The sequence below is a fragment of the Myotis yumanensis genome, unplaced genomic scaffold (genome assembly GCF_028538775.1).
Source record: "Myotis yumanensis isolate MYYU_CA2020_CCGP unplaced genomic scaffold, mMyoYum1.0.hap1 SCAF_15, whole genome shotgun sequence".
NCBI classification, from domain to species: Eukaryota; Metazoa; Chordata; class Mammalia; order Chiroptera; family Vespertilionidae; genus Myotis; species Myotis yumanensis.
Genome location: NW_027223766.1, coordinates 5,625,736 through 5,637,034, shown reverse-complemented (window position 1 = coordinate 5,637,034; position 11,299 = coordinate 5,625,736).

The window sequence follows — 11,299 nt, the reverse complement described above, 5'->3', positions numbered from 1 at the left end:
TGGGGAACCCATGGGCGGAGTCTGCAGGTGGGGCGTGGCCAGGGCCGGAGGGGCGGTGCCTGCTTGGGAGGTCGGGAACCCAGGGGCGGAGCCTGCAGCTGGGCGGAGCCTGAAGCTGGGGCGGGGCCAGGGCCAGAGGGGCGGGGCTACGGTGCACACGGCGCCTTCTGGGGAGGTGGGGAACCCAGGGGCGGAGCCTGCAGCTGGGGCGGGGCCAGGGCCGGAAGCGGCGAAGCTGCTGTGTTGAGAGTGTCCTGAGTGTTTGCGGTTTGTCCCCAGGACAACCCAAAGAAAGGGCACGCTGTCCGCCTTTTTCCAGCACCGGGGTCGTCACGAGGGTCAGTAAGGAAACGCTCAGCTTCCGCGCTGGAGGGTTCGCGCTGCCGCCGGCGCCGCGGAATGTCTCACTAGGATTGTAGTGTAACTGGGACTAGCACGGTGCCTGGCACAGGGATTTGCAAGAGTCCAGTGAAGGAGACGACGTGGCTGGTGCGATTCCTGATTTGTCCTACACCAGTGCTACTTGATTATATAGTTTAAAGTAAATGCCCTTTGTAAAGAAGACATTAGGCTTTTTTATAAATAAAGGTTTCTTTTTATTTTTTCTTGCCTTTTTAAAAATCCTGGTAGAAAAAAGTCTCTGGCTCCCGAGTGCGTAGGGAACCGTAAAGGCCCTCATTAGAGAGCCCAGACGCACTGCAGACGGGGTTCCTTTGGGCCTTTGGGATGCGGGAGTCCGCGTGCTTGATGAGCCACTTCACAGGTTCAGAGGAAGGAGAGGTTGGCTGGGAGAGGCACAAATGGACGCCATTCCCAGTGACCTAGTGATGTGACACCCGGCGCCAGTCAGAGTGCATAAATGACAAATCAAACTACTCATGATGGGGACTGGAAAGGTAGCCAGCGCCCCTTCATGACCTTGGGCATTCCAGTGCCCGCTCTGTGACCTTGGATTGTCCCTAGTCAGTCCTCACTGAGGAAGGGGGAAGGGTAGGCTTAGGAAATAGGTATCATTACTTCAGGATTTGCTCTTGAATAACTCTATTTAATAAATCCATCTCTGAGTTTCTTGAATCTCTGGCAACACTTTAGATTAGAGCTGGAAGCAAGCTAAGATATCTAGCCATATCTCAGCCTCCTTACCTGGATTTGATATGTTTATTTTAGCTGATTAGGTCAATCAATCAATAGGTTTTCTAAAATTTTACTGTTCACTCGAATTTACTAAGTAAATTCTAATTTACTAGAATGTTCTAGATAGGTGGCAAATATATGTTATCTGTCCTATCATAATGAAAATATTTTTTTATTTTTTCAGTTCACTGAGCCTGGGGGTATAGGTATTAAATAATTAGAACAGCCAAGATTGCAGTTGCTAGCTTTTCCATCTCTACTTAGTCTCCTTTACTGACTTCTCTAGGTGCTACTTAAACATGCCTGTTTCCCCACAATTTTGTCCTTGGTCCCTTTATCAGCTTGCATCCTCATACAAGGAAAATTCCCATACTTCTGTGGTCGGCAGTTAGAGAGACATGAGCAGAGCCAGGATGATGGGCCGGGTACAGAAGGTCACCGGGTGGGAAGCCCCTGGCGCCTAGCAATGGGTGAAACTGGGAAAACAAGGGCCTCGCCCCCAACGTAACCTTTCCTCCCCTGAGCATATTGCTGGTCACGCGGTTCGGAAGCTCCCCTCACCTTCCCTCCCCTGGCATGCTGCTAGTCATGTGGGTTAGAACCCCCCTTAGAGGGGGAATGAAAAAGGGAGCCAAAGAGTAGCCCTTATGCATTAATCCCCAGGACAATGAGGTTCTGACCCGCATCGATGCATCTAGGCCTCAGTTGTGTTTCAGCTCAGGGCCCAGAAAAGCAGCAAAACCAGACAAGCCTGACCCAGGACCAGCTGCATTGACTAAGAACCCCTGCCCTGGTGCTGACCAATCAGCGGAGACCGAGATCCTGAAAGGACACACCTGGAAAGCTGTGACATAGTCGATGGCAGGGGTTCTCAACCTTCTATCCCTTTAAACACAGTTCCTCATGTTGTGGTGACCCCCAACCATAAAATTATTTTCGTTGCTACTTCATAACTGTAATGTTGCTACTGTTATGACTCGTAATGTAAATATCTGATATGCAGAATGGTCTTAGGAGACCCCTGTGAAAGGGTCGTTCGACCCCCAAAGGGGTTGCGACCCACAGGTTGAGAACCGCTGGTCTATGGAGATGCTCCCTGGGGACCTCTCTTAATATATCCACCTTGAAACCGTTAGGATGGAGGACCCAGCGCTCTCCCGCCCAGGAGCACACCCACCCATGCCTTTCCCATTCCTCTCTCCTTCCCCTCCCTCTCCTCCCCTTCCCCCCCACCCCCTGCCCAGGCCTATTACCATGACCTTCCTCTCTCCTAAGCCCCAAGGCCTCTTCCTTTGCCTCTGTAACTTGTTTCCTGAGCCCATTTCTCCTACCACTCACGTCTACCTCTGTGACTTTCTAAATAAACTTACTCTTGGCTCTGAATTCTTTTCTAGCCAGAACTCAAGTACCAAGGTTGCCGAACCCAGCCCGGTCTGACCCCACAATCCTAACACCTGGTGCCCTTCTCCCTGTTGCCAATGTTATGCCCAGATTCCAAGATTCTCAAAAAAAAATTCCACACTGGGAGCCAGTTCGATGCAACAGCAGAAGGACCTTTTATTTTTTTGGGCTAGCTAGACCGACCCCCCGTTCCCGACCGGCCCGGCCCTGCTCCCGGCTGGCCCGGCGACAGGAAGAGAGAGTGCCCTCCCATGGGAAAATCCGGCTTAAATAGGGGGGTGACGCAAGGGGATTGTGGGCCCTGCCGATTGGCCAGGCGTGAGCCGGGTCTTGTTACACAGGATGTGGTCATATCTATGGCGTGCACTTCCCTTGATTGTCATTGGTTAGTTTAAAATCCCGGGCGCGGCCAGCAGAGGCCTTGGCTTCCGGGAAGAAGGCTACACGTGGCCCCAACATGGAGGATACAGGCAAGATGGTGGGGAGCGCATAGCCCTCACCCTTTCATTCCCCCCTTGTCTTGGAACTTCCGGCTCAATCATGAGTCGGGCTGCATTTCTATTCCACCGTCGCTAGAGGCCTGTACTGGGCATATTTTAACAAATGGTCTGGTGGAAGGGAAAGTAACAATTTTTATTGAAATAGGATTTTTTTTTTAAAAATTCCTCGGTAACTGAAAACCATCATTAGAAACTGGTCTTATTGAATTTATGCAAAGAGATGTATTGCCAGATTTCGGAGGAATTATATAAGAAGAAAAATATATTGATTTATTTTAAGATTTTCTGATTTTCTTTGCTAATTTTTTTTTATGCATAACCATGCCTTAGATTTTTATTCTAACCAGGCTTTTTCTAGCTTTACTATCCCTGACATGGGCATGGTCATGCAGGCCTGCAAGCAGTACACAGGCTGTCAACTGTCAACTGTCTCTCAACAGCGACCAAAACCTGATGGGCACCGTTCCCTGTTCAGTTGGGCACCTGCCCTCTTGGCAGCTAGGCACTTTTTACTTTCGGGGGTCATCCCGCACAGTTTTTTTTTTAGGATAACCAATATACATTCAAACTTGCAAGAGAATTAAAGGTTAATGTAACATATTAACACAATGGAATATAATACTGGCATTATGGCCGCTTTCAGGCAGCCAAATCTTCCGCTATTAAACATGTGATATTAAAGTCTATCCCCAATTTTTCTATAAATTGTCCCTGTCTCTTTGGAGTCATGTTCATGCAGATGCAGGCATCATCTAAGTCTATTGTGGGGGCTCCTGGCGACAGGAGTGATTGCGAGTTATGTCACCAGCATCAGGCAGGTGGAGCACGCCGTAGTTTGAGCTTCAGTGGGTTGCGTTGATCTTTTTCGACGCTCCATTTGGTGATGAAGTCTTTTTGGACCGTGGATGGGTCCGCTGACCGGACGTGAGTGTGATGGATCCAGGTCGCGACGCCGTCTACCTTGAGAGCAGTGGGGGTTGTTAGCACCACAGTGTAGGGACCCTTCCAACGTGGCTCAAGAGTTTTTTGATGATGCCTTTTGACGTAGATCCAATCTCCTGGTCTGTGTCGATGAGGAGTTGGAATTGGGCTGGTCTCATAGATGGCGCGAAGGCGTGGCCAAATGTCCTTGTGTGCCCTCTGGAGCCCTCTTAAGGAAAGAGATAGTTCTTGATTTTCAAATTTAGCGAGAAAGTTAGCTTTAAGGTTAGGAATGATAGGGGGTGGCCTGCCAAATATGATTTCATAGGGAGTAAAGCCCAGGGTATAAGGGGAGTTCCTTACCCGGTAAAGGGCATACGGTAGGAGAGCCACCCAGTCCCCGCTAGTCTCCATGGTTAATTTGGTAAGGGTTTCTTTTAGAGTTCTATTCATTCTTTCTACCTGACCTGAACTCTGGGGTCTATAAGCACAATGTAGTTTCCAATTTGCCCCAATAGCCCTGGTTACTACCTGTGTTACCTGTGAAATAAAGGCTGGCCCGTTGTCGGATCCTATCATAGCAGGAAAACCATACCTGGGTAAGATGTCTTCCAGCAGCTTCTTGGCCACCGTCTGAGCTGTTTCATGCTTGGTTGGGTATGCTTCTACCCAGCCAGAGAAGGTATCTATAAATATTAAAAGGTATTTATAACCATACTTCCCTGGTTTAATTTCAGTGAAGTCGACCTCCCATTGTGCTCCAGGTTTGGTGCCTCTGAGCCTGGTTCCTTTTTTATTTGATCCAATCCTTGCGTTTGTGAGTTGACAGGTCTTGCAGGCTGACACAACCTGATCTATCTTGGTATTCTGCTGGTGAATTTTGATCCTGGCATGTTGGATTAAGTCCTTCATTTTTCGGGTTCCCAGGTGAGTGGATTGGTGCATATTTTTTAATATCGTGTCCCCGAGCCAGTCTGGCAGTATAAGTTCTTCTTCTGGTGTATGCCACCATCCCTTTATTTCCTGGGCTTTAGGGAGCTTTTTGATACGTTGCAACTCCTCCTGGGAGTACTTGGGCTGGTCTGGTAGGACTGGGTCCCCTGGGTCTGGTAGTTGTAAGGCCATGGTAGGGACCGAGGTAAGGGCTACTGCCTTTGCAGCCTGGTCAGCCTTTTGGTTGCCTTTAGCTACCAGGTCATTGGCTTTTTGGTGTCCCTGGCAGTGGATTATGGCTAACTTGGCAGGAAGCCATAAGGCTGAGAGCAGGTCGAGGATTTCCTGCTTATTTTTTATTGTCCGTCCCTCTGCTGTCAATAGCCCTCTCTCCTGGTAGATTGCCCCGTGAACGTGAGCTGTAGCAAATGCATAACGGCTGTCTGTGTAAACGTTAAGCCGCTTTCCAGCCCCCAGTGTCAGTGCCTTGGTGAGTGCAATGAGTTCTGCTCGCTGAGCTGATGTCCCAGGGGGCAGAGCCTCCGCCCACACAGTGTTTGTGTTGGCAACCACCGCCGCACCTGCGTACCTGCACCCGTTCCGCACGAAGCTGCTTCCATCCGTGAACCAGGTGGCCTCTGCATCCGGGAGGGGCCGATCGGTCAAGTCCTTCCGAAGTCCATGTACCTGCTCCAGGATTCCCGCACAGTCATGTAGTGGGGCATCTAGGTCAGGGTCAGGTAGCAGGGTAGCAGGGTTGAGGGCCGCACTGGGAAGGAACCGCACTCTAGGGGGGTTGAGCAGCAAGCTTTGATAGTGGGTCATGCGAGCATTGCTCATCCATCTATCAGGAGGCTGTTTTAGGATCCCTTCAATGGCATGCGGGATTGTGATCCAGATCTCCTGCCCCAGGGTCAGTTTGTCAGCATCCTTGACTAAGAGCGCGGTTGCTGCAATGATTTTTAGGCACGGTGGCCAGCCGGCGGCTACAGGATCCAGCTTTTTAGACAAATATGCTACTGGGCGACTCCAGGGGCCTAAAGCCTGGGTTAAAACCCCTTTTGCCACTCCTTTGCGCTCATTTACAAAGAGGCGAAAGGGTTTTGTAATGTCTGGTAGGCCCAGGGCTGGAGTAGCTAAAAGAGCTTTCTTTATCTGATTAAAGGCCATTTCTTCTGTCTCAGTCCATTTAAAGGCCTTCCCCTCCTTGGTGGCTTCATATAGGGGCCTGGCGATCTCAGCAAAACTTGGTATCCAGAGGCGGCAATAGCCAGCCGATCCTAGGAACTCCCTCACCTCCCTCCGGGAGGTGGGAGCAGGGATTTTCAAGACTGTCTCTTTTCTAGCATCTGATAACCGCCGCTGTCCGCCCTCCAGTATGTACCCCAGGTAACTCACCCTCTTTTGGCATATCTGAGCCTTCTTCGCAGAGGCCCGGTACCCTAAGGTCCCTAGGGTGGCCAGCAGATCTTTGGTCCCTTGTTCACAATCTTTGGCAGTATCCGCAGCAATCAGGATGTCATCTACGTACTGAAGGAGAGTGAGATTGGGGTGCTTTTTCCTGTACTCACCAAGGTCTTCATGCAGCGCCTCGTCGAAGATGGTGGGTGAATTCTTGAATCCTTGGGGCAATCGCGTCCAGGTTAATTGTCCACTGTAGCCTTCCTCTGGGTCGTGCCACTCGAAGGCAAACAGGGGCTGGCTTTGAGGCACTAGCGGCAGGCTGAAAAAGGCATCCTTCAAGTCTAGTACGGTATACCAGACTCTAGAGGGTGCCAGAGAGCTTAGGAGAGTGTATGGGTTAGGATTGGTTGGGTGTATATCCAGGACCCTTTTATTTACTTCCCGGAGGTCCTGGACTGGTCGATAGTCATTCGTGTGGGGCTTTCTGACCGGCAGGAGGGGGGTGTTCCAGGCAGATTGGCATGGAACCAGTACCCCTAGGCTTCGCAGTCTCCGGATGTGAGGCTGGATTCCCTTCCGAGCCTCTTGGGACATAGGGTACTGTTTTACTCTTATTGGGCTTTCTCCTGGTTTTAGCTCAACCAGGGTTGGGGCCCTGTGGGCGGCCAGTCCTACTCCCCCCGTCTCTGCCCAGGCTGTGGGGAATTCTTGCAGCCATTTATTTATATTGTTTTCTACTGGGGGCGCCCCCTGGTGTAGGCGATATTTATCCTCCAGTTTCAGAGTCAGAACCTGGATGGGGTGGCCTTCGCTATCGGTAACCTGAGGCCCCCCTTGTCTGAAGGTTATTTGGGCTCCAATCTTGGTTAGCAAGTCCCGTCCTAAAAGGGGGTAGGGGCACTCCGGTATTACCATGAAGGAATGGGATACCCGGCCCGTTTCTAGATCTACTGTTCTTCGGGTAGTCCATGGATACTGGCTCATGCCAGTTGCCCCTTGCACCCAGGACTTTTTATTAGCAAGCTTCCCCTGAGGTGTGCGGAGAACCGAATGTTGTGCTCCAGTGTCGACAAGGAAGTCAACAGGGGTCCCCTCCACTCTAAGAGTTACCCTGGGCTCGGGGAGGGGGTTCGAACCCCGACTTCCCTAATCACTCAGTCCTTCCAGCTCTAAGACCTCCACCCGGTCCGTCTTGCTTCCCCTTTTACTGGCCTTCTTTGGGCATTCTCGGACCCAGTGCCCTATCTCTTTGCAGTAAGCACACTGGTTCTGTTGCAGTTTTTTTTTCCCACTCCGGGTGGTTTCTTTACTTCTTTCTTGGCCATCAGCAAGCTGGCGAAGGCGGCGGGTCCGCTCCTCAGGGGACTCCGTGGTGGTGGCTAGCAGAATCTTGGCCAGGTTTCGGGTCTGCTTGTCACTGGCAGCCACCATGGCGCGGGCTCGTCTATCCTCAGGGGATTCTCGGTTATTGAACACCTTCTCTGCCACTGCCAGTAAATCCTGTAAACTCTTTCCTTTTAATTTATCTATTCTCTGCAGTTTTTTTCTAATGTCCATGGCTGACTGGTTTATAAAACTCATGATTATAGCTGCCTTATTCTCAGGGGCTTCTGGATCCATGGGGGTGTAGGTGCGATATGCCTCCATGATCCGTTCTAGAAAGGCAGCTGGAGACTTATCTTTTCCCTGCTGTACGTTCCTTACCTTGGTCAAATTGGTGGGCTTCCTAGCAGCCCTACGGAGACCCCCCATTAGAGTCTGACGGTAGACCGAGAGCCTCTCCTTACCTTCTGCCGTGTTGAAATCCCATTCAGGCCTAGTTAAAGGGAAAGAGGCATCTATCTGGGCCTGGTTTGTGGTTGGATTTTCGTCCACACCAGGAACCATCTTCCGGGCTTCATTGAGGATCCTTTCTCTCTCTTCCGTTGTGAACAGAACCTGTAAAAGCTGCTGACAGTCGTCCCATGTGGGCTGATGGGTGAAAAGAACAGAATCTAGCAAGTCAATAAGTCTCCCCGGCTTTTCAGAGAACTTAGGGTTCTGTGCCTTCCAGTTATACAAATCGCTAGTTGAGAAAGGCCAATAGATATGGGGCTGGTTGCCATTCGCATCCGGGGGTCCAGCGGCCCGTAAGGGCAAGGTCTTAATAGTGGAGTCGGGGGCTGCGACAGACAGTTCCTGCTGAGCTCTTTGCCGGGTGAGAGGCGGGCTTCCTACCGGAACCGGAACTGAGGCCACTCCCAGAACCCCGCCCCCAGGCACTCCCAGAACCCCGCCCCCAGGCACTCCCGGAACTGCATCCCCAGGCACTCCAGGAACTCCACCCCCAGGTACTCCTGGAACTGCGTCAGCTTCCCGCCACAGGGCAGGATCAAATCTCTCCGGCATCCTGTGGAAATGATATGGGGGAGGAAAAATTAACTCTTTTTCAGTTCCCCCCTGCAAAACCGGGTAGGGGGGAGCTGGAGCTGACGGCAGGGTGGTTTTTTTCTCCTTCCTCTTCTCCGCTTCCTGCAAGGCAAGAATGGGTTCTGGCTCCGGAGGGTGTGGAGGTAGGAAGGGCCTAAGCCAAGATGGTGGATCCTCCACGAGGTCCTGCCAAGTAACAATGTAAGAGAGTTGACCAGGATGTCCCTCTTTGGGCTGGGAGACGATATCCCTAACCCGGTGGATGGTGGGGAGATCGAAAGTCCCCTCCGGCGGCCACCCGACATTAAAAGTCGGCCACTCCCTGGAACAAAAGGCCCGCCACCGGTCCTTCCGAACCTCCGCACTGAGGTTGCTGGCTCTTTCCTCTACCTTTTTAAAATGACAGACCATAATGCTTAAAGGAGTAGTTTGAGTCTGTCCCATAATGTCTATTCAGTAAATCCACAAAATAAAACCAAAAAAACACAAACACAGACAACTAAGGGGCCCTAAAATACAGTATTCCAACTCCATGGACGCGAAACCAAAATAATCTTCCAACTCCATGATGGTAAAAACCGAAAACAAAGCAAGGCTACTTCCACAGCCAGTGGAAGCTACCCGCCTACAGATTTCCCGACCTCGGAAGCAAAGCTAGTTCTACAGCCAGCGGAAGCTACCCGCCTACAGATTTCCCGACCTCGGAAGCAAAGCTAGTTCTACAGCCAGCGGAAGCTACCCGCCTACAGATTTCCTGACCTCGGAAGCAAAGCTACTTCTACAGATACAGATGGAGGATCGAGGCGTCCCCCGACTCCTCCCGCCCTTTGTCCTCGTGCGTCCACGATCAATGTGGGCGAATACAGATTTCAGAAGTGAGCTCACACAGAAACAAACAAATACAAACATAAACGACACATACCGCGGTCAGCCAAGTCCTCCGAGCTGGGAGTCCCTGAATGGGGTTTGAGGATCCCGGGCGAGACCCCAAATGTTATGCCCAGATTCCAAGATCCTCAAAAAAAAATTCCACACTGGGAGCCAGTTCGATGCAACAGCAGAAGGACCTTTTATTTTTTTGGGCTAGCTAGACCGACCCCCCGTTCCCGGCCGGCCCGGCCCTGCTCCCGGCTGGCCCGGCGACAGAAAGAGAGAGTGCCCTCCCATGGGAAAATCCGGCTTAAATAGGGGGGTGACGCAAGGGGATTGTGGGCCCTGCCGATTGGCCAGGCGTGAGCTGGGTCTTGTTACACAGGATGTGGTCATATCTATGGCGTGCACTTCCCTTGATTGTCATTGGTTAGTTTAAAATCCCGGGCGCGGCCAGCAGAGGCCTGGGCTTCCGGGAAGAAGGCTACACGTGGCCCCAACATGGAGGATACAGGCAAGATGGTGGGGAGCGCATAGCCCTCACCCTTTCAGCCAACAGTTCCAGTGACTCCCATGCCCATATTCCCAGCCCCAGTAACCTTCTCCCAACCTGGAGGTCTGTGTTTCCATCCTAGGAGAGGTTGGGCTAAGTGAGGTGCGTGGTGTCACTTGTCATGTAAAACTCCAGTGGAAAAAGGAATGCCTTCCTGCCCTGTGACCCTCCCTGGGGAGAGCAGTCTCCACCTCTCCTTTCTTCTCCCAGGGAAGCACCCACTGAACTGTCAGTTGTGCCATGGAAATGCCTCTCACACCTGCACGCTTCAATTCTCCTGTAATTTCCCCCAAAGAGCTCACTTCCTCCCTCCCCTGGTTCCCATTATTCATAGGATTCCTTAGCTTAGTGAGGACCTGCTTTAGTGGTAACACTCCTCACAGGCTCCAGCACTCACTCCCCACTCTCCAACTACTTCCTGAACCTACCTTCCAGCTCTTTCGTTTGTCCATTGAGTGTTCTCTTTGCCATAATTTCCCAAACTTCTTGAGCATGACAGTCAGGTGGAGTGTTTGTTGATATAGCTGCCTATGCCTGACTCCGGGTCTGATGTAGAGGGTCTGGGCTGGGTCCTGGCAAGCTACATTTAAAAATTCAACTTTAAATTCATTCTTATCATCATATCAGTTTGGAACCAGATTTTCCTCTTGTCCCACCTTCAGAGTGTGGTTTTGTTATCCTTTCATCTGGAAAGTCCTGATGCATCAGCAAAATATCAGGCACCCGCTCTGGTAGCACTTCCAGCGTCCTTTTCTTACCCGAACTACCCAGAGAGTACAACTGACCTGACCAGAAGCCTCCAGTGGCTTCCATTAACCGTGTGATAACATCTGCACTGGCGCCAATGCAGCCAGTGTTCGGGCATCTGTTGCATATCAGGCAGTACTCTAGGCCTGATACAGAAGACATGACCCCCGACCTCAAGGAGCTCACATAGTCTACAGAGCAATGTCTCTACTTGGCATTTAAAGTCTTTCAAATCTTGGCCCAGCCTCCCTTTCTTTCACTCATTTTCTCTCACTTGCCTCCTCTATGCTGTGCTCCCTGTGGCCACAGGCCCTTCACACCTACTGTTCCTTCTACTTGGAATGCTCTTCCCCCGTTCATTCTAGTTTGTTTCTGCTTTCCCTTAGCTACCACCTCAAGTATCTTTTCCTTAGCAAAGTCTTTGTTC